We start from the raw sequence: 25,004 nt of genomic DNA, 5'->3' as shown, positions 1-25,004 counted from the left end.
ATCTAGAGTTCCCCTCATTCTCTTCCATTCTGTTGGACTCTGTTTGTCGTTCTGTTTAATCAGCCCCTAACCACATTTACCAGTATACCGCACAACAACAGGTTCGATTATTTATGTCTAATTTAAGCGTTTGCAAAAAACCTGACTAATTTCATAAGTGAAACTCAAGAAACATATTTAAATAAAGAAAGCATGTCATGACCCCTTTAAATTAAGTCATGTCTTTAAATTGGGATATAAATCAAATTTTAGTCAAATTTAAGCGAAAAATTCAAGTTTAGTCTTTCAGCCCTGTTGACAGCCCTAATACAAAATTTCCTCATACACATACCAAGTGCAGTTGAACACCAATCTTTTTTCACTCTTAATAGTCCTGTGAATTAGTGTACCTACAGGCATCTCAGTTTAAGGTGTGACCTGCCTTCAACTCTCATACAGGTGTGGGATTGGATTCTCTCATTTCCGTTTTCATTCTTATGTCATCTCTTTCTGTGTCTTTCTCATTCTCTGTGAATATTGATCCTGTTTGCATTTCATTACACATCACAATTTCCACCTTCATGAGAAAGAAGCTTGATTATGCCAGAAATTCGCACTGGTTGACAATCCTTCTATTCCTTATTTTTCAATTACTGACATTTTTCCAATCCCATTCCATCCATAAAAAAAACACACCAAATAACCATGCAAATGAGATGAGTTCAGTGTGCATAAGATGCACGATTCTCGCACACACAGATATTGCCTTTAATTCACTCCTGATTTGAGTGCTGTGACACGTCCGTACCTCTTCATTCCACTAAACTAACAGTTCATTTTATTTATAATAACCATCATCATTGTCGTCATTTTGATTTAGACATAAGCTAGAATCCCATCAGCAAATGAATTTTGTTGATGGCCTACTACACTCCCCTTCTCTGTTTTCTCCACTCCGATTTGACAAAATCAATTCAAGGTGAGTTCCCCTTTTGCTTCACCTTGAAAATTCACACAGGCATACATGCTATGATTTGATTAGTGGATGCTTGGAGGCATGCGGGTTGTTGATTAGAATTGGACGAGGACTGCATTTTGATGGGAGCAGACATTACACTGCCTCTTTATTTCTTTCTCTCTCTCTCTCACTGTATAAACACTCTGTCTCTCTCTAGCTCATTGCTTGTCTCTCTCAACCAAGATTCTCTTCATAACTCTCCACTTTCTTGCTTTTCTATTTCCAAATCTTATTCTGTCACACCATCAAATCCATCCTTTTTTTACCTCCTCATCTCCCTCTCTCCTTCACCCATGATCATTTGTTTCCTTCCTCTTCCCTCCCAGTGGGAAGCCCCATTCCAGGCCAGTGGCAGGTTCTGTAATCAATATGATCAGGGGAAAAGCTGCAGAATGAATGAAACCAATGGCTCTTTTTTTTGTATGGAGACACGCATTACTCTGCTTGCTGCTGATTATTCTGTTACTGTGTTACATTTACTTCTGTGGTGAGATGTGATTAACCAGCTCTTAGGGGGCCTGAGCCCTTAACTCCCATCTCAATCAACCGCAATACCTAAAAGACTGGCCGAGATTTCATCTTCCTCTCACGCCCCTCTACGACTACAAGTTAAATATGTTCAGAGAGCCTTATTCTGTCTACGTACACCCAAGAGGCCCCATGTACTGGAAATCATTACAATCCCTTTGGAGTGGCTGAAGCAAAGAGAAGTAACTGAAGAGAAATAAATAAAGTAAGGAGAGGGGGAGTGGAAGAGAAAAAAAGGAAGTGAAGTACGAAGATCCATTTTTAGGCCATGATGGCTCCTATTGGTTCCTCCATTGTAGCCTCTCAGGTCTCTATGTTTCAGCTTCAACAGCATGTGATGCTAGGTCTCCAGAAAGAATTTGTGGTTTGATCCTCCAACAACTGATTTGCATGTAAGGATGAACTCTGCTTTAAACTTAACTGCATCTACAGGCACACATTTTTCTTTTAATTTCAATTAATTAATTTATGTCCTAAACATGCAGCAAGTTATCTGCAGTGCACCGAAAGCAGCATTGTGTGAAGCGACACAATCACAGCCAAATAGAACGTACTGTATTTGATGTTTAATATAAAGTTTAATATAAAGTATGTCACTTTTGAGTGTTCCAATTTCTCCCATTTATTTTAATACATGTGCTTTGTCTCAGGCTAAATATTTTCAGGCAATATGGCCAAAAAATATTGCCTTTTTTTTTTTTTTTTTTTTTTTTTTATAGACGTTGCGATTGCAATTATGATTGCAATTTTGGCAAATGTTTTTCCTTATTCATCCATTTTACATCCAAAAATTTCTGTTTTTGAAAAAAATAAAAAAATAATAATCTTTGCACTGATCCCTTTTTTTTTGCACACTCCATTCTGACAATTCTGATTGTGTGTGTGTGTGTGTGTGATTTGCAGTTAATTGTGTAGCTCTAATGGACAGTGTTTTATTTTGTTTTACTACTTGCTCTACAGCTTGTTGTTTTGTCTTGTGTTATTTTATGATAAAACTGGCATGAGGAGTCCATCAGTTAAACACAAGCTTTGTGGCTGGAGAAGTGTGGCAATATCAATCCTGCCTCAGCTATGAGAGCACTTCTCGGTGTCAGTGTACAACAAGCCATCTCTTGTGTTCCTCTCCTTTTTCCTTTAAACAGCATTATCTGTCTCTTCTCTGTCTCTTCTGTGCTCTTCTCTAGTCCTACTCTTAGTTTCCACTTTCCAGGTTGTGGTCAATTTCGGCTGTAATTTAGCCATGGAAGCACACCCACACCTCTTGACACTGGCTCTCTGAAAATGTACTATTGTTGCTCACCTCTCTTCTACACTTACACTGGCAATTTCACACAGTTTTGTGAGACTGCACTCCACCCAACCCACCATGACTGACTAACAACAGTTCATAGCTATAAAGCATGTGATCACAGAGAAAGGCAGATGAGACTTTGCGTTTTCCTGACCTATCTGACTGCGGGAGGGCTTAACCGCCTAGAGATTTGGTTTGGACACATTCTTGTAGACTAAGTACACTGAATCGACACTTGGTAGGGCTTGGAAATGCCACAGACCTTCCGATTCGATATTGCAACGATATTTACTTGCCTGTTCGTGTTGAACTTTGCACAAATATAGCTTCCTATATTATCAATCAATCATTGAATTAATATTAATCTAAACATGTTATTTTTGTAAATTAAATTAAAAAAATAGTTTTTTCATCAGGGAGATTTGCCTCAAGAATCGCGATTTGGAACAGAATCAATTCCCCAACTGCATTGTGGAATAGCAGTTTCTTGACTGTGAATTTGTCTTTTTTAAAGCTTGAACTCAAAGAGGGTTCATACGGTTTGTTTCTAGTTGCCTTTAGGCTTAGATGGGACTTAAATAGGGCTGGGCGAAAAAACAATATCAATATTTACCGGAGAATAATCCTCAAAAAATCCACAATATCGATTCGGCAAAGTTATACACACACAACTAGCTAACTGAACTATATTCATCCTTGAGGTCTAACAAACATGTGTAATGCATTTTCTTTCCCAGTAATGGCATGAAATATACAGTATATCATGATAAATATCGATTTCGAACAATATGAAATATCGCCCAGTCCTTGTCTTGAAAGACACATTGATGAATACATGCTTATATGCATACATTATATGATACAGTATATTACTGATTGCTGAGGGGAAAATACTATAGTACAACATCAACTATTTTAATACTCACACCCAGGGCCATACCGAGAAATTCTGGGCCCCCTGACTATATATTGTTCTGGGCCCCTTACCTATTAAAATAATACAGTTTCAAATTTGTTATGGGCCCCCCTGGACCTTTGGGCCCCTAGAATCATTACCACTTTCACCCCACTGGCTATGGCCCTGCTCACATCCAATGTGGTTAAACAGTTGACAGCATAAAGACATTGCATAAGAGTGCCATTAGACATTCCTATATACTCTATATGCATTATTGGGTTTGTTGTCATTTTCGACTCCTGATAGACTGGCAAAAATGTATTTTATTTATTTTTTTAGATTCAAATCTCTGTCTGCTTGACACATGATGCCATTTCATCCATTAAAAGCATGTTTGCAGAAACTTCTGTTACAGGCTGCAGTTCATAATTGAATGAACTCTGTAACCTGCTTCCTACACACAATGGGTTAATCGGTTTGTTTATGCTTATTGAATTCCCTCACTATTAATCAATGCCTTGCTCGGCACACTTCCCCTCTCGTTATTAGAGAGTAAAATTTCCACTGTGGCAATTCCCACAGACAATAGAGGCCAAATCAATGGAGATGTAGAGCGCGAGATTGTGTCTGAATGGAGTTAAAATAAACATCTTTGCTCCATTAGCAACGTCTTTCACTTCGAGCTCCTGGGGGAGAATTTAATCTGTAGCAGAAGGTGGTATATGATGTTAAATAGGCTCTGACAAACACAGCTCTGATTAGGATTATTGACTCTTACAATATATGTTTCACTCCTCGTATGAAATACAAAGAGGTTTAGATTAGGTAACATCAGGCTGCAGAACCTTTCTCAGCTGCCCATTGTAGAGCTATTGGTGTGAACAACCAGCAAGTACATTAAGTGACCCCCCCAAAAAACAAGTGGTGCTAGATCTTCTCTCAGAACTAACTTTACTTGTCAGCCATTTGTGCTTAATGACTTTTAATCAACTGAAGTGGCAGTGATTTTTAGTGGATGTATGAAGTCAATTCCCCTCCATTTCACAAGGGTGTCCTATAAAGAGAACAATAATTATGCATGTTTCACTAATGTTTGACAAGAAGCATTAGTGAAAATAGGCTGCTTCTTATAATTTAATCTTAATTGTGAACAGTATTTCTATTGTTTTATCATTTTTTCAAATGATCTTTTTGTTTTGCTTGTAAAATGTGCTTGTGCTATCTTTCTGTATTTTAAATACCACTTGGATTGATGTTTAGTGATCTAATGCAATGCCATTTATACCTTTTGTAAGGACCCCTTAAGTGTGTAGTTGCTCTTTGGGACCACTCTACAATATGAAGATGTGCAACGATAATGCCATTCAGAAAAGTTTTAAATAAGACAAGATAGTAAAATGTTTAATAAAATAACTTCTAATATCCACTTCAGAATTCATCAACACAATCTGGATTGCACAAATATGAGGATTTTTTTTTTTTTTGGACATGAGGGACTGGGCCTTCTTTTGGATACATTGGAGAGGCTCCTTCTCACAAAACAGTAAGACAAACTCCATTACCCACATTTCTTAAGCAAAGGCTTCCTTCCTACTATGCTAGTTGTCTGCTCTACCCTCAGCATGAATCCTGAGCTCCGTGCCGTTTGCTATCCTAACTCTTTGACTCTGTTTTTTTCTGTCAGTAACCCACTGAGCCCCTCTCTCTTTCACTCACATTCTCTCCTTTTTTTTCTATCAGCCAAGAAAAGGTGGATAAGAAGAGTCAGCACAAAGTCATCCAGTGCCTCAAGGCCTTTATTAACAATAAGGTAATAACGTCACTCAGCAGTGTGTTCACTATATAACAAACTCCTATTTGAGATAACCGTTGTACTGGACCGCCAAATTCACCCCCTAAAAATTCAGAGGCACCAGTAGAACACCAAGTCTCTGCACTGCCATTGGATGCCACGGTGTCACATCGATTCACATTTGCACAAGTTAAAATCTGCTCAACTTTGTTGCATCAATTATGGTTGCTGTCAGCCATGACACCTCAGATTGCTTACTCTCATTGAAAGTGAATGGATACCATATTAGGGCCTGGGTAACTCAGCGAGTATTGACGCTGACTACCACCCCTGGAGTCACGAGTTCGAATCCAGGGTGTGCTGAGTGACTCCAGCCAGGTCTCCTAAGCAACCGAATTGGCCCGGTTTCTAGGGAGGGTAGAGTCACACGGGGTAACCTCCTTGTGGTTGCGATTAGTGGTTCACGCTCTCAGTGGGGCGCATGGTAAATTGTGCGTGCATCGCAGAGAATAGTATGAGCCTCCACATGCTGTGAGTCTCCGTGGTGTCATGCACAGCGAACCACGTGACAAGATGCATGGGCTGACTATCTCAGAAGTGGAGGCAACTGAGACTTGTCCTCCACCACCCGAATTGAGGTGAGTAACCGCGCCACCACGAGGACCTAGTAAGCAGTGGGAATTGGGCATTCCAAATCAGGGAGAAAAAGGGATAAAAAAGAAAGTGAATGGATTCCAGTCAGTTTGTTTCTGCAAATCACGGTCAGTGTGATTGTATGTATGTAATATGTCCTTAAGTTATAATACTTGTTCAAAGATAGCGAAAGTCCAAAAATATGTGTTATAAAATGTGCTAATATGAAACAGATTGAATGTTAGTGCTCATGTTTATTGTTTACACAACAGGATGCCAAACGTTGCTAAGCTGATTGTGAGTTTGGAATATTATGTGTGACACCTGTGCTCTGTACACACACAGAATGATAATTTATGTGACTGACTCTTTATCACTTCCAAAACTCAGCACTATTTGTATTGTATTATTATATTGATTTTCACAAATACATATCACGGTAGTACGGGTATCACGGTATTAAGGATGCATTGCTAATATTAACTGTATTTTAATAATTAGTTATATCTAAATTTAGGTCCAAAAAAGACATGTTCGATACTGCAATTTAATTAACTGCCATACTGTCAAGTTTCATTTTTTTAATTATTATTATTTTAAGATTTATTAAATTAAATTTTGAATAAAAAAATAAAATGTAATGAGTACTGCCCAGGTTAACAGTTCACATATTCGTGTGATTCAGTAATGGGTTGTTTTTGTAAATTTTGTAATAATACCTACTGAAAAATATATGATTATTCATTTGATTTTTTTTTTTTTTTATTATTATTAGTTTTTATTGTATTTTTTACTACAGTGTCAATATCGATTTCAGCACTTTTTAAACCCTATTTAATACTTAACAAATAAAATAAATTAATATTAGTATTAGTATTAAAAACATTGTAGGCCTACTGTTGCGTTGAATGTAATTATGTATCAACAAACAGTTTGCCCATTGAATTTAAGTGCTAAAATCTTTAGCATTAGCCTACCTGCAAGCTTAATGAGTCATTACAAATCATGTAAAACTGTAAAAATGTGTAAATGTAGCCAATGATTTTGATTTTAGACAATTTCTGAAATAACTGACTTTATATTGAATGAGATGATTTCAATGGGATGAGCACCCTCTGTTTTAAAACCGAAATTAAAATTGTGAAACTTTAGTGTGCACATCGCTAAAGTTATTAAATAATTTGAATCAAGTTCTACTATATTTACTTACAATTTTTCTATGTTTCTTATTAGTTGTTAGGAAGAATTTGTGAAAAGGTGTCAATAATATACCAGTTTTTGTAATGTCACTCATTGTCAATTGTCTAATGCCATTAACACCAAATTAAGTGCCATTAATGTCACCTAGAACACCTACATGATGTAAAGTAAAATGTGTGAAAAGGTAGCATATATATACCTGCTGTGAAATAATTTTTTTTATGTCGATATCTCGTTATTACCCTAAAGTCCCAACTTGAAACAAGACTCATTCCAGCCACTCTGCTGTCTCAGCCGGCCTCTTCATCAGCTGCCACATTACATCTCCAATAACTCACCGCATTTCTGCTCCTCCCTGCTGGACAAACGTACCGACGGCGGCTTACAAATGGTCAGGAGCGATAAGAGGAGAGCTTCAGATGAACGGGGCTGCAGACAGTCACCACTCTGAACTCAGGAGGGGGTTCCTTCGCACAGCCAGGTTGGAGAGGTCTAGGGGGCTTTTGATGATTTGCACGCTCCTGTTAGTGGGAGGCGTTAGAAGTGGATCTCCAGTGGTTTCTTAGATGTTGTGGAGATTTGTGAGAAGTTACTCCCACAACACGTACACATACATACATGTGTGGCAGGGATAGTGATCTGTGTTATTTTGATCTGTGTTATTTCACTGCGTATGTAGCGGATGTTAGACAAACATGTTCGTCAGGTGTCGACATAGGGTATCCCATGGTGTTTGAGTGAGGATTGGAAATGATCTTATCTAAGAAGCTGTTAGCAGTTATCTATCAGTCAGACCAACTGCCTCCCTCTGCGTTTTGTTTGGTGTTTTTATTAGTAGTGTTTGCCAAGGCTGTTGGCATATGCCATTGTTCATACAAACCCCTAACCCCTAAACCTAGGCATTAAACTTTGGCGAGTAACTTTTCCCTAACGGTTTGTTCTACGGACATGAATGACACCACAAATCCTGCAGCTTGTTGAGAATAGGTGTGCTATTACTGTTCTATGATTGACAGTTTGTGGATGATAAAATGGACAAACTCCTCCAGACACACATTGAATGAGAGAAAGAATGAGAATATTAGTGACATTTAGGCAAGAAAGAAACCACCCTAGCAAGTGCATAGCAACACACTAAAAACATCCAAGCAGTGTTGGGTAAATGACTCAAAGTAATTTACGAATTACTAATTACTTGTAAAATCACAGACTTTCCTGAATTTGACATTGAAAAAGTAATCACTTTACTGACACTCTGACTCGAAATTAGCTGATAACCGGGAGTAATATCCTAGAACTTGTGATGTCTGCTTTTGTTAACTCTTCTCTGCAATGAACCCCTCTGACGGATGCTGGAATTACATACTAGTGGGGTCATTACATGAGTATGTAAAATAATTGAATCATTTTTTGAGCCAGTTTATTGAAACTAAACGTTTGAAAGAACCGGTTTGTGGAAATGAATCAGACTTCCCAACACTACCCACAATACACTAGCATTGTGGTGGCTAGTTTTGCATGGACAAGCACCACTCTCACTTTCTTCAGAAAGTGTGTTTAGATGAGTTTTCCTATCCAAGACGCTTCACAATTGAATTTCTTTTCTCAGTTATTGTATTTAATTATTTTGTCATTGACTCTAATTGACATGCCAGTTGTTTAAAATGTAAATTAAGCAATTAAGTGCATCAGTGAATCCTTCAGCAGGAATATTTTTCATGGACATCCACTGAGAAAAGATATATGGGTGGAGGCCATTGTTGTTTTCTCAAGGCCAGTTGTCTCTTTGCTAAGGCTATCAATTGATTAAAATGTTTTAATCAGTTTAATTCCATGGTATGGCGATTAATTAATCAAATTAATAACAATTAATCATATATATATATATATATATATATATTGAAATAGTTATAATTTATATAATAAATATAATTTATTTAAAAAAAGATGTTGTTCAGATAAGTAAAATGCATTACATTGTAGTCGCAGACGAGTAAAACATTTGAGAAGACAATATAAAAATTCAATTTAGAATCCAATATTTTGTTTTTCCATATTATTGAACATAAGCCACTCACTGGCCTACAGTTCACAGCAGGCTAATGCATTTTGCAACTGAATTCATCAATCTGTCCGAGAGATTTATTATGAGGGCTTGGACACGTCAATGTACACTGGCGTCAGACGGAAGCTTTTGGATCGTCTCACTTTGGTTGCGTTGCATCATAAACATAGCATTTTTAGGTCGAGGTGTCAAGTTAAAAGTAGTTTGAAACGTAGGAAAACACATCTTGAGATCTCTGCGTTCGGATTTGCGCTCCATCATGCTGTATTTGAATGCAAGAACGATTCCTCATTTCGTGCTGTCTGCTATGGGTAAGCTTGGTTCGTCCTCTGTATAAGATGCATGCTGCCTATACAGCTTACAGCCCCCTGGAGAATACAGGTGGTACTTCAACCTTGAATTGCTCCAATGGTAGGAATATTCCTTGTTATGTTCCGGGGACGTGATTAATTGTATAAAAATGTTTAATGCGTTATTATTAATATAGTTATTCACACTGAATAAATCGACAGCCGTAAAAAAAAAAAAAAAAACCACACTCAAAATCGGAATATTTTGGGTCTAGTTCTGCTTAGTCATTCTGGAAATCCCAGTAGTGTTTTCAGCAAATTTTCCAAATCTACTGCACGCATCCTCAACCCTAATGATCTGGTGTAATCCCCAGCACCCGACATGTGCCAGGAGTCTTTTTTACCCAGAGGCCTGTAACCACTCCAGACCTCTCACTTTAGCCCTGCAGTATCATGGGACTTATTCCACTCATAGTGCCTGCCAGCCAGGTGCTCGCATCCAGCTGTCACCAACTCCTGCAGAATAGACCTTATTCATGCTAGCACCATCTTTGATTTTTAATGTGAATGACAACGAGGCTGTGAGGGATAGACTTACAGTCTCTTCAATGGACTGTGCTGCAGTTTAAAGTGTTTTTGGATCGTTCTGCAGACAAAACATTAATAAAATATATTTCTAAGAACATTCAGTATACAAAGAACTCCAGAAAACATGAGTTGTGGAAAATCAGATGTGATCTATGCACTTTATACCATTCATGCCAATGAAGAGATGGTAAGCCTGAGCAAAGATGCCGCTAGCGTGAATAAGGTCTATACAGACAGAAAATGGCTCAAATATGTTTACATCCATTACAGCGCGTAAACACTGTGATAACACGTTATCTCCCCTGTGCCTCTGAGGAGGGAAGGATGTTTTCATACCTAAGTTTGGATAAAAAAATAAAAAATAAAATAAAAAACTGAGGAAACATCTGTTCTGAATGACAACAAGTCTGAGATATGGCAGTGAAGCCATTAATTGGCATGAGTTATGGAGCAATTAACACAACTGTGAATTTGCTGTCCTTAAGCTTTTTCGTCAGAAATTAATTCACTCAGCGTGATTCATGTCTTGAAAGTTATTTTGTGCTTTTGCATTAGCAAAATGGTAGCTGATTGGGTTCTTTCAAATTAAGCATTTCTTATGAAGAGCCATTTTTACCATGTATATTAAATTGTAATTTGTATTGGGCTTGCGTAACAGCACAATTTAAATAATCAGATCATTTCAGAACTTGTTTTCCATTGACATTTTTAACGAGGACGTAAACGCCTCAACTTTGTGAATGTCTTTTCACCCCTCTGATGGGTCTCCACAGACCCACCTGAATGCCCATTTACATTTACTGCATGTTTAAAACATGAATGAATTCATCTTGAAAACCAATACATCTTTTGGAAGCTCTAAATCTCTAAATGCTCTAAATGCTTTGATGACTAAAAGCAGTTTCATTATCAAAATGTTATAGCTAATGTATTTCTATAATTTATGTAAAGAGTGAAAATCAAAACATTTGTATCATACATCACATAGTGTGAAATAATTCTGCAAACACATCTCCAATCATGTAAGATCCAGTATACTTGTCATTTGATGGCTGCACTAAACAAACTCCATTGAATCTTTTAGTCCAAATGTGTGCACATTTGGAGAAACGATGGTGGATTTTTATAAGTTTACTTCAGATTTCTTTAGCCAGAAGCGTAATTCATGTCAATTTTCTACCTAATTATGCAATCTGATGCACTGCAGCACTCTAATACTCTTATATAGTGTGTGTTCTATTGAACTAGGAAGACAGAGGGAGCTGTGGGCAAGATATGATCCAAATGTGGAGTGTAGAAGAAGATAATTTACATCAGAGATCACATGAAAGGTGTTCCATATCCATTACCATAGCAGGATTAAAACTCTGTGTAAATCATTATATTAACGTTTAGACTTATGAAATATGTCTTGAATATATAGAGAATTATGTTAATATATGATTTATCTATATTTTCCAAGCAATCGCTGGCATTTTTTTTAGGTGTGATGTCTGTACACTTGAAGAATTCTGCATCCATCACTGAACCTGCTGTTTGCTATAGACTGCATATTCAATAAATATCTTGATTTCTGCTTCATTCTATGAATGGATTCCACATAAGATAAGTATAAGAAGCTGTTATAGCCACTGTGGTGAACAATCGGACCAGATGACATTCCGGGAGCTAGTTTATGGCAGACCCCCTCCTTAACTGTCAAGGCAAAGAAGAGTGGCTCCATTTTGATTGGATTTTGGCAGGACCAACACAAACAAATACCAAGCACAGCCATCAGATAAGCTGCTCGGACAACTGCCAGACACCCCTCACCATGCAGGAAGAACCTTCCAACATGTTAGAAAAGACTTCTCATTGGTCCATGAGTGGTTTCTTAGCAACCTCTCAAACTCCCCATCCTAAGGTTTTCCCTAAGACCAGAGATGAGAAGGACCATAAAAATTCTTCAAGACCTCTTGAAGCAGCATTAACTTGCCATGTGTCAAAAGCTGAAACAAAGAAGCCACAGAGACAAATCTTTACACACAAACTTTTGCTCCTAACATGGACACCAACTGCAACACATCCACTCCATGTTTGTTCACAGAAATGTTTATGTAAATTGCAGTTGTTAAATTAACACAATAGTTCATACAAACTGAACTATGGTGGTATAAACGAATGCTTGCGTAATATGTAATCTTTCAATATCATGTTTGGTCTCTATATCTTCAGAAAAATGCCAAGAGTATTTCATCAGGAAGGTATAAAACTATCCTCCGGATGACCACACCTTTGTCCTGAGTCCCCGTCCAGAGGGTCGTTAACAGGATACACTTCTATAATACTTCTCCGTTCTGAATTCCGGGCTGTTCGAGTTTGGGAGCAATAACAGAATAATAATCAATGTTCTGAGTTCCTGGCTGTTTGAGATTGGGATCAATAACAAAATAATAATCAACATTCTGAATCTCTGGCCTGAGTGGTAGGAGATGTAACAGAATACAAACCATCCAACATGCTAAGTCTCTACTTCACACAGAGAGAGGATAACAGATCACCCAACATTCTCAGTATCCATCCGAGAGACAGTAGAAGCTGGTAGATACTGTTTCGGATGTGGGTAGTACAGCGAGCAACACACACACATACTTTGTTTCCGGATGTAGAGCCCCTGCAGCAGAGTGTTTTGGTGACATTTTGGCAGCATACTCGCTCAGCAAAGCGACACCACTCTCCCGTTCCTGTTAGGGTTTACAATCAATTCTCCCCACTCTGTGATGCACCCACTGAGAATAATGTTGAAAGAGCCTTAATAATTGGTGATTCTATTGTAAGGAAAGTGGAAATAGAGACTCCAGCCACCATTGTTAAATGCATTCCCGGGGCTCGAGTGTCTGACATCAGATCAAATTTACAAGTGCTGGCTAATGCTAAACCAAACTTTTCTAAAATTGTTATTCATGTCGGCACTAACGATGTCCGGCTTCACCAGTCGGAGATCACTGAAGATAATGTTTAAGAGGTGTGTGAACTTGCAAAAATGATGTCAGACACTGTAATATGCTCTGGCCCTGTCCCTGCTCATCGTGGTGATGAGGTTTATAGTAGCTTAGTGTCACTGATTGGCTGGATGTCTGAGTGGTGTCTGGAAAATAGCATAGGATTTATAGACAATTGGAAGAGTTTTTGGGGTAGACCTGACCTGCTAAAGAGAGACGGACTCCATCCTTCCAGGGAAGGTGCCGTTCTCCTCTCTAGTAATTTGGGTGACAGTCTTAATAGTGATAGTATTTGACCAACTGGGGCCCAGGTCAAGAAGCAGACAAACTGGTTAATCCGAACGTCTGCTAGCTGCCTTGAGACATCACATAGGTCACATAAACTAAAACACACAGAGACTGTATCACCTAGATATCATAAAGAGACTGTGTCTGTTCCCCAAACTACCAAACACAAACCCCTCACTAAATAATTTAGAAAAAATGTGATTAAGGTCAAACTTGAAATACAAACTAAAAAATTGAAGATAAACATCATATAAAGGTAGAGCTACTAAACATTAGATCTCTTTCTACCAAAACACTAATTGTAAATTAAATTATTACAGATCATAGTTTGGATGCGCTCTGTTTGACTGAAACCTGGCTTAAACTGGATAAATATATTAGTTTAAATGAATCTACTCCCTCAGGTTATTGTTTTAAACACGAGTCTCGTCTGAAGGGTCAAGGAGGAGGTGTTGCTGCAATTTACAGTTAAGTTTTTGGTATTACTCAGAGGATGGGATATACTAAGTTTAAGTCTTTTGAACTAATAATGCTCAATGTGACACTGTCAGATACAGTTAAAAAATCTCTTTTGCCCTTGCTACAGTATATGGATCACCTGGGCTTTACTCAGATTTCCTTGGTGAATTCGCAAATTTTCTATCAGATCTAGTTGTTAATGTAGATACAGTAGAGCTTTAATTGTTGGTGAAATCAACATTCACATAGATAATGAAAATGGGGGATTAGCATTTATCGATATTCTCAACTCTCTTGGAGTCATACAAAATGTGACAGGACCAACTCATTGCCATAATCATATGCTAGATTTAATTCTGTCATATGGAGTTGATGTTGATACTATAGAAATTCTACCGCAGACCGATGACATCTCTGATCATTACCTTGTCTCTTGTTTGCTGCGATCAGCTAATGTCACTAATCTACACCACATGATCATTCAGGCAGAACTATTCTTTCAACCACCAAAGATAGCTTCACTAATAATCTTCCATAATTGTCTCACACACTACCCAGTAAGCCAAAAAGTCTTGATGTAATAACAGAAAATATAAATACAGTCTTCTCTAGAACTCTTGATAGTGTCACCCCCCTTCAATTAAAGAAAATTTAAGAAAAAAAGACAGCGTCATGGTACAATGATCACACTCATGCTCTCAAGAGAGCAGCTCGGAAAATGGAGCACAAGTGGAAGAATACAAAATTAGAGGTATTTTGCGATGCATGGGAGGATAGTGTCTGTAGCTATAGACAGGCACTTAAAGCTGCCAGGTCAACATATTTTAGCAAACTCATTGAAAATAACCACAACAATCCTAGGTGTTTATTCAGTACTATGGCTAAATTGGTTAGGAATAAAGCATCGACTGAACCAGATATTCCGTCACAGCACAATAGTAATGACTTCATGAATTTCTTTACTGATAAAATTGAAATAGTTAGAAATAAAATTGGAACTATGCAATCAACTGTCACAGCACCTCAGAAAACAGTGTCTCATAATTTTCCTCATGAGAAACTTCAATCCTTGAACAAAACTTATAAAAAAAAAAAAATCAAAAGCCACAACATGAATGTTAGATCCAATACCAACTAAGCTCTTAAAAGAGGTATTCCCTGTAATCTCAGAACCTCTTCTTGATATTATTAACTCCTCGCTATCCTTAGGACATGTCCCAAGAAACTTTAAAATGGCATTTATCAAACCGCTTATTAAGAAGCCGCAGCTTGATCCTGGAGAGTTGGCTAATTACAGACCAATTTAAAATCTACCATTTATGTCGAAAATACTAGAAAAGATAGTGTCCTCCCAACTATGTTCATTTCTACAGAGAAATGGTAGATATAAACAATTTCAATCAGGATTTAGGCACCATCACAGTACAGAGACTGCATTTATCAGAGTTACAAATGACTTGCTCTTATCATCTGATCGCGGCTGCATTTCTCTTCTAGTGCTTTTAGATCTTAGTGCTGCCTTCGACACGATAGATCACAACATTCTCTTGAATAGGCTGGAGAATTATGTTGGCATTAGTGGACTTGCATTAGCATGGTTTAGGCCCTATTTTTCAGACCACTACCACTTTGTATGTGTTAACGAGGAATTGTCAAATCAAACAAAAGTTAAGTATGGTGTGCCACAGGGATCAGTTTTAGGGCCTCTGCTTTTATCCTTATAAATGCTTCCTCTGGGAGATATTATCAGAAATCATGGAATAAGTTTCCACTGTTATGCCGACGATACCCAACTTTATATTTCTTCTAAACCCAACGAAAATGCACAATTCTCCAAATTAGCAGAGTGTATCAATAAAGTCAAAGATTGAATGGCCAAAAATGTATTTCTACTCAATTGCGACAAAACAGAGGTACTAATTATTGGACCAAAAACCTCTAAAAATAAGCAGCTAAAATATAATTTGACTCTTGGTGGATATACTGTTACCTCACCTTCTACAGCAAAGTATTTAGGTGTTATATTTGATACCAATCTGTCCTTTGAAAATCAAATTTACATTGTTTGTAGAACAGCATTCTTCCACCTTAGAAATATTGCTAAGTTACGACACATGCTTTCTGTTGTTGATGCCGAAAAATTCATGTGTTCATGACCTCAAGACTAGATTATTGTAATACATTACTGGGAGGATGTCCAGCAAGTTCAATAAATAAACTTCAATTGGTTCAACATGCAGGTGCCCGAGTGCTGACTAGAACCAAAAAATATGATCATATTAGCCCCATTTTATCATTGTTACATTGGCTACCTGTTAAATTTCGTATTAATTTTAAAATTCTGTTAACTACATACAAGGCTTTGCATGGTCTAGCTCCATAGTACTTAAGTGACCTTCTGACACATTATATTCCACCACATTCATTATGATCACACAATTCTGGCTTGTTAATTGTTCCTAGAAAATCATAATCCACAAAAGGAGGTTGATCCTTTTCCTATTTGGCTCCTAAACTAAGAAATAGTCTCCTTAACACTGTTCGGGATGTGGACACACTCACTCAGTATAAGTCTAAACTAAAGACTTATCTGTTTAGCCAGGCATACACCTAATTTATCCATCAACTCACAATTAGGCTGCTTTAATTAGGTCTGCCAGAACCAGAAACATCTATCATGATCTATAACTCTGCATATAATTTAATGGCATCTACGCTAATATTATTCTATTTGTTTCCATCTCAACCTGAGGTTACCAGAGCTGGCCAGATTCAGCTCCATTCCTGCTTGGTGTCGGATTCCACTGCTATGTGTCTCTGAGTGATGACGACTAAATGCAGCCGATGCTAGCCAGACATCACTTCAGTCTTTTACAATGGACTTCAGAGGATGAACTGATGCCCAACACTAACTGTAAGACATCGGATACTTGCCACTGTCTGAACCTTGGACTTAGGATGGACCCCACTGAACCTCACCGAAATGACCTGCTGGTTGAACTGCGATGCACCTCATTGATCTCTGCCTGCATCACCTTGGTCTATTAACAGCATGCTAGCATTAGCTTAGCTCCATGACAGCTGCATGTAAACAATACAAATTAAACATAACATGCTGCATATATCTTGGTTTCAATTATAATTATAATGAGTGGTGTAGTGAGAATCACCCTAGCACCTATTGAAATGAACTGGGCCTCACCCAAGACACCAAAGTATGTGGTGATTTTGGATCACAATTCACTTAAGATGTATGTGTGTGTGATTATTAATATCAGACAGCCCCTCCCTCCATCCTCGGGGTACCAGCCAAGGCATTTCACCATAACAGTAAAAGAATGATACAAATGGACCATTCAGTAAATTTAAATTATGTACACTGTAGGGAGTTGGTCATCTGATTTATCTGAAGGATTCATGAATTTCGGCCTACCCTTTAGAGCTCTTCTGTATCATCAACACAAGGAGCACACAGTTGTAATAAATTAAATTAAATATGATCGTAAAATATGTATAAAATGTAATAATTAAATAATACGTGTATTAAGAACCCCAGTGAGCAAGCTGAAGGCGACTGTGGCAAGGATCACAAAACTCCATTAGATGTTGGTTAATGGAGAAAAATAACCTCGGGAGAAACCAGGCTCACTGTGGGGGCCAGTTCCCTTCTGGCTAAACAGCATTCCTTTTTCACTGTAAATCTTGACAGCAGTCTCTTTGGGGATCGTGATTTCAAGCTCGATTACACTTCCAATAGCACCTTCTAGCATGAGGAAGTGTAATTGAGCTTGAAATCATGATTGTGCCTAGAGACTGCTGATGGCAAGATGTACAGTGGAAAAGGAATTACATTTTGGTCTGTTCACACCCAAAACCGATTGGATCACTTCAGAAGACAGTGATTAAACTACTGGAGTCTGATGGATTACTTTTATGATACCGTTATGAGAAATTTGGACCTTCAGAGTTCTGGCCACCATTCATTTGCATTGAGAGGACCAACAGAGCTGAGATATTCTTATAAAAATCTTAATTTGTGTTCTGCAGAAGAAAGAAAGTCATGCACATCTGCGATGACATGAGGGTGAGTAAATGATGAGAGAATTTTCATTTTTGGGTGAACTATCCCTTTGAGATTGACAGGAGAGATATGTACCTGTAATCTTTTAAGTTACACCAAAGTGTTTTGAATTAATGAGAATTTCTTCCTGTGGTATTAGCACAGCGGTTGTCATTAACTGAACCCCCTGTGTTCAGACATGGATATTCTCCCCTCTTTGACTTCTCTCTAAGGGTCTCCAGCTGCTCTTGTCGTTCCAGACCCCCAGTGCTTTTCTGTCCGGTGTCTGTGTTCTTTATTCACCTTTATACTTCCCATTACTCTTTTTTAAATCTTTCTCTCTGTCTTTCACGCTACCATTAACATATCCCTGATCACAGTTTTGTCATTATTCCAAGGACAGAGCAACAGGCAGCTCTGTGTACAGGCCTATGACATGTGCTTCTTTGGTTCCTCCACTTTAAGGTTCACCTTTGATTCATAACTAAAAATCTTCTTGATATTTACTTAAGAAAAAAAAAAAGAAGAAGAATAGATTTATTCTTGATAAATTTTAGATTTTTTGTTGTATTTTATTGACAAAAGCAATTTAGGACAGCTATATATTAGTGCTGTCAGTCGATTAAAATATTTAATCGTGATTAATCACATGGCTTTTCATAATTAATTGTGATTAATCACAGATTTTGAAAGTGCTGGAATTTGACTACATGTAACATTTTCCAAACAAAATATTCCACAGTGTAAAGACAGAAATGCACTAAAATAGCACCAGTTCGAGTATAATTTAAACATTTCCCAAAGTCTAAGTGGGAGGTTGACTAATTTAAAGAACTAGGTTGAGTCTTCACAGCAGTAGGCATTAAATCTCTTAAAAGGCATTCACTCTCAAAAATGAAATGGAAGTTGCGACTGACTTTACTTCGTATGTGATGTATTTCCTAGTGAAACAGCTTATCGAACAAGAAAAAAAATGTAGGGCGGGGATTTGAGTTTATCCATTGGTTGTTGATTGTATTGTGAAAATATGGGTGTTGCATAGCCGAACAGAGGCAGATGTGAATGCAACACACACACACACCCCTACCACCGTTGTGCTTGAGTCAGATCCAGTTATTGGTGAAATTGAGCAGCGATCTCAACACATTTATGATCAAAATAAATGCACGAGCACATCTTTGCTTACTTAAAGACTGTAGCCGTTGGAAAACGAGTGAGTAAAAAATAAAAAAAATTGTTATTCCTCATCATTCAAAATGTAAATTCAAGCCAGCTGACCCGTAACCAAGGAAGTTTGGTTTAAAGAATGATAGTTTTGAAGAAAAACAGATGAAAATACACCTTGCCATCTTCACCAACATGCGATTGACGCTTCGTTCAACTCTATGCAAGGTTGTGGTATTTATAAGAAAGGGGTGGGGTTTAAGTGGACTAAATGATTGGAGAAGTCCTGCATACATCACCAGAGAGAAGTCTGTCGTTTCACCGGAAGATCGAGTTATTACATTTTGATTAAAGATTTTGAGGTAAACACACACACACACACACACACACACACACACACACAAAAACATGCATGGATGAATCGTTCACAAGATGCATTTAGAAAATAGATAGGGTGAATTTTCATTTGATGCCCACTTTAAACCCTCATTCTCCACAACGTAAATCGTGGCTATCCACTTTCCTACAGCAATTGTGAAGTCGCATTCACATGATTTGCAGCATTTTGAACTCCACATGAAAAGCGCTACATAAAAGGTCTTGTTTTGCTCTCTGCGCTGGCACTGCACACGTAAAAGACTTCATCTGAATTGTCTGTAAAGACGAAAGCGCAATGTGGCACCGGGGAAAAACACTGATGTTTAACGTGTTAGTTTCGTCAACTTTATTATAGAGTTTTTCTTACCATCTTCAATCTTTTTCTTTTTTTTTTTCTGTTGGCCAATGTGCTGTCATTTGTTTTCATAAAGTTTTTTTTTTTTTTTTCTCCTCTCTCTCACTGTTTGCAGTATGGTCTGGAGCCGATCCTTGGTGAGGAGAAGAGCCTGGCACTGTTGGCACAAGCCACTGACCCATGTCAGCCAGCCATGGTGACAGATGTAGTCAAACTGCTCTCTGCAATCTGCAATTGTGGGCGAAGAAAACACGTAGGCCTCCCAACTTTTTTCCAGCCTTTCAATAGAAGTCAATTAGAAGTGGTTGTCATTATAGTGCAATTATTGTTCATATCAGTGTCATTTTAGTATTTAAGCTCCTTACCCATAAGTCCCCATATTGATTTTGACATCAACAACTTCAAATGGCGATGTCATTGTCAAATACCTAACACGTCAGAAGTATTTAGACATTTAAGCCACACTAATACAATGAATTTTATTGTATTAGATAAAATATTATCAAACCAAGTGGCATCTGTAAACAAATGTTGCTAGAGTTTGTCTGAGAACTAACTTCAATTTCTTGTAATTTTTACAATTATTATTTTCAATCTTACTGTTCCTAAAGTTATTTTTAGTGGATGTATTGAGTTCCCCACAAGTTCACAGTGGTGTCCTAGCAGGGTAACCACCGTTTTGTAACTTTGGACATGTTCCACTAACGTTTCACAACCAGAATGTGTCACTATACTTTGTAATTTTATTTTAAACAGTATATCCATTGTTTTGTCATTTTAAACCTAACAATGTTCTTTTTGCAACATTTTTAGCTTGAAAAGTGTGCCTGTGCTGTATTTCTTTAAAAGGAATTCCACATAGTGGCATCTAAAGCACTGTCATTCATATGTTTTTGAAGGAATATTCCAGGATCGATACAAGTTAAGCTTAATCGACCACATTTGTGTGTGGTGGTGGTGTAGTGGGCTAAAGCACATAACTGGTAATCAGAAGGTTACCGGTTCAATCCCCACAGCCACCACCATTGTGTCCTTGAGCAAGGCACTTAACTCCAGGTTGCTCCGGGGGGATTGCCCCTGTAATAAGTGCACTGTAAGTCGCTTTGGATAAAAGCATCTGCCAAATGCATAAATGTAATATTGTTTATTACAAACATTTAATTTGAATCACCCATTCTTTTCTTTAAAAAAAGCAAAATTCTGTGTTCCTGTGAGCAGGGTTGTGAGGGTTACTTTTGAAATGTATTCCACTACAGATTACAGAATACATGCTGTAAAATGTAATTTGTAACATATTCCGTTAGATTACTCAAGGTCAGTAATGTAATCTAAATACTTTGGATTATTTCTTCAGTACTGGTAGATTTTTTCACTTGTTTTGACTATAAAAACTCTGCCAGTACAGTAAGACAAAATACACATGTTAAAAATACTTTCTCTGAAAAATCGAAATATCTTATGCAGTGTTGTTTCTAAAACATGATCAATCAAATTGATCTTGTTTTAAGGATTTTTAGATATTTTTACAGGAAAACAATACAAAAATTATTGTCAAGAATACGATTTTTGCTCTAATATCAAAGGTCTTACTAGAAAAAAGAAATTATGATCCAACGTGAATTTTCTTTTTTTTTTTTTCACCCAATTTGGAATGCCCAGTTCCCAGTGCGCTTTTAAGTCCTCGTGGTCACGTAGTGATTCGCCTCAATCCAGCTGGCGGAGGATGAATCCCAGTTGCCTCTGCGTCTGAGACCATCAACCCACGCATCTTATCACGTGGCTTGTTGAGCGCGTTGCCATGGAGACATAGCGGTGTGGAGGCTTCGCCATCCACCGCGGCATCCGCGCTCAACTCACCACGCGCCCCACTGAGAACGAATCACATCATAGCGACCACGAGGAGGTTACCCCAAGTGACTCTACCCTCCCTAGCAACCGGGCCAATTTGGTTGCTTAGGAGACCTGGCTGGAGTCACTCAGGACACCCTGGGATTTGAGCTAGCGAACTAGCAAATACTTTTAAAAAAGTTAGTATTTTAATGTTAAAAAAATGCCCCCCATTCACGTCCACTGTAAATGCCTCACTGTCACCTCGTTTTTTGCTTTTTTTTTAAATAAATTATTTTTTGTGGTATTCAACATTATGCCACAAATGCTGTCAGTTGAGCTTAACTTGTATTGAACCTGGAACATTAATTGTGGCTGAAGTGCCAACCTGTGTTTTTGGGCAGCTCTTTGTTTACTTTTTATATAATGGTATCATACACCTAGCATTTAATGCAAACTGGCATGTTCATGATGTCACTACTTGTTCATAGTATAATGTTTGCCATTATTTCTGTGTTACTGTAGAGTCGTATAGAATCAGCAGACTGCTTTCCAATAAACAAACAAATTAATGATTGATTGCTTTCCTCCTGCAAACATAATTTATACATTAGCTTCATACACATTCTTATTGATGCTATTTTTTTGTTTCTGTCTTTGTATCTTTTGCCTGGTCTTATGCATTGATGTTATTTTATATGCACTGCATAAATATAGCCCAAATGCATAAAGGATTCATCATGGCTACTTCATTAAAGCACTCTCCTTTAAAATATATTGGTGGAAGAAACTAGCAAAAGATGAATGCCTTGCATTAAGATTTGTCCTTTGTGCATTTTATTTTATTTTTTTATTTTTTTATTTTACATTTCCCGTTATAAGTTTGGAGAAAGTCCTTGAAGCCATCACCACGGCAACAGAGAGAAGAGGAGCGGCCCGCTTTAGTCCTATCGTCCAAGGCCTTACTGTTCGCTCTGTCCAGTTACAGGTAAGCGTTCACCGTCCTCTTAATCTGCCCTCCTGTTCACCTCTCTTCTGCTGATACATCCCTAGTATTAATAATATACACACACACCATCCACATAAACATTGCGTGTTATCTCTATGGTAATTGCAAAAATTAATTTTTAAAAGAGAAACTGCTTTCTAACTGAACTGATGATACGTTATGAAAAAACAAAAAACAAAGCATCAAGCAGTTTTTGCATGGTCCATGTTATGCTTTCTTATTCTCTGAATGAGTTTTTTCCAACCCAGTAATGTCTGCATCCACCAGATGTTTTCAAGGTCATCCCTCCTTTGAATATCTTTGTCTTGTTATCCAGTAAAAAATAAATAAAAATAAAAATAAATGAACATCATTAAAACAAGATATATATATATATATATATGTACCAGAGAAGACTTGCAAAGGATACTAAGATTGAATACAATTTATTGAGATTATTCTTTTATTCATCTAAATGTATTAAGGTCTAATGAGGTGAGTAAAAAAGACACAAATAATAATGATATTGTTCAAATGATTATTATTATTATTTTTTTTTTTTACAGGAAAAAAACCCCACTTTATACAGATTTATACAGATGTTTTTTTTTGTTTTTTTGTTTTTTCGGTGATTGCACAAGTATCACATTTTAAAATCCCTAGTCGCCCTTTAATTAACACTTCATTATAAAGGAACACTAACCATTTTGACAGTGCTATTCACACTATTGTGAAAGGCTTTTGTGTTTGTGTGTGCGTGTGCATTGCTCAGATGAGCTGAAATAATCGTAAATTTCCTTTATATACAATTCCATTTGGAAAGTTTCCCCTCAGAGATTCGAGGGCCGGTAAATGGTCGTGCTGAGATGAAACACCAGCAATTTGCTTGATAGTGACTTCACTATGACGACAAAGTCACAGGCTCTAAATCACCTCTAAAATGCAATTTACACTTCAAAATCCCCTGGTGTCCATGTATAGAGGCCATCATGAGGATCAGAAAAGAAATGAGCAAATTTGCTGGTTAACGGCCAGTATTTAATGCATTTCAAAAACTTAAGATAAAAGATAAAGATATATATGCTCCTTGTGGTGTTTGCACAACTGTGACACTATTTTTTTAAATTAAACATTACAAAATTACCTTAATTTCCTTTCCACTTTCTGACAAATCAACATGACCTTTTGTTTGGCCAGTGTGCTCAGGGGCTCGCGACACTTGTAAAGCATTAAGATTAATGCTGCCAGTTACAGCTCCTCATTTGCATTGTAAAGCACAGACTGCCATTAGTCAAACATCCCTGATGAGATTTAACATAATCATTCCATAAATAATTAATAATTTGATTAGAAGTAAATAGCCCTGTTGCCAAAGAAGGAAATGCACCATGAGTCTAGGCTTGTAAAGCACAGTTTTTGTAATGTTTTGTTATGCACTCCAGTTTTTTAACTGGATTTTTTTCTTTCTCGATTAATAAGCCGTGGTTGATTCTAAATGTCAATAATGGAATAGATAATGACCAGATCAGAGACTTAGTTGCACTAAATAATTTCAGAATAGCAACACCAAAATATGATGTAAAACTGGTTAGCTGACAAAGTTAGATGTCCCCGGAGGTGCTTTGTGGATTTCTGATACTTTAGTGTTCCATTTTAATTTTCATTTTTTATTTTTGTGTGTGTGTGTGTTTGCAAAATAAAAGCTGCTTATCTTAGTGTTGAAGCTGTTTGTTTCATGCATTTCTTGATGGCTGTGGGCTTTCTCGTTGCCACGTGTGAGGGTGTACATGTGTGCTAATACTCCAGACTTGCTGTGCGCTCCTCCACTGCAATGTGTTGGCCCTTGCGGCCATACAGAACAGCGTGTAGTAGTTTGGCTACGTTTTCTGCACAACGATATTGCTGAGGCTTATTAAAGCAGCAGTGTTTTAGTTTAATTGGTAGCAGAGGGAGGTGAGAGAGAGCTTTCCCTTCACTATGGACTCTTTCATTCACATGTGCAAAGAGGGAACGAGAGTTGTTCACATGCATACTTATGGACACTTCTGGATTAACCATTAAAGGAATATTCCATGTTCAATACAGTTAATCTACAGCATTTGTGGCATAATGTTGATTATTACTTTATACAAATTCAAGTGACTCTTTTTTTTAAATGGAGGTTTCAGTGAGGCACTTACTGTATGCTGCGTTCATGTCATGTCGGAGATAGTAACTTGTAG

General features: G+C 37.5%; 1 pseudogene; it reads left to right on the top strand.

Moving 5' to 3' along the window:
* Positions 1–25,004, top strand: part of LOC127427753 (protein diaphanous homolog 3-like) — a 122,296-nt pseudogene that overhangs the window by 77,699 nt on the left and 19,593 nt on the right.

This window comes from Myxocyprinus asiaticus, chromosome 37, assembly GCF_019703515.2.
Source record: "Myxocyprinus asiaticus isolate MX2 ecotype Aquarium Trade chromosome 37, UBuf_Myxa_2, whole genome shotgun sequence".
Taxonomy (NCBI): Eukaryota; Metazoa; Chordata; class Actinopteri; order Cypriniformes; family Catostomidae; genus Myxocyprinus; species Myxocyprinus asiaticus.
Note: the sequence above shows the minus strand (reverse complement) of the source record. Positions and strands in the feature narration are given on the sequence as shown.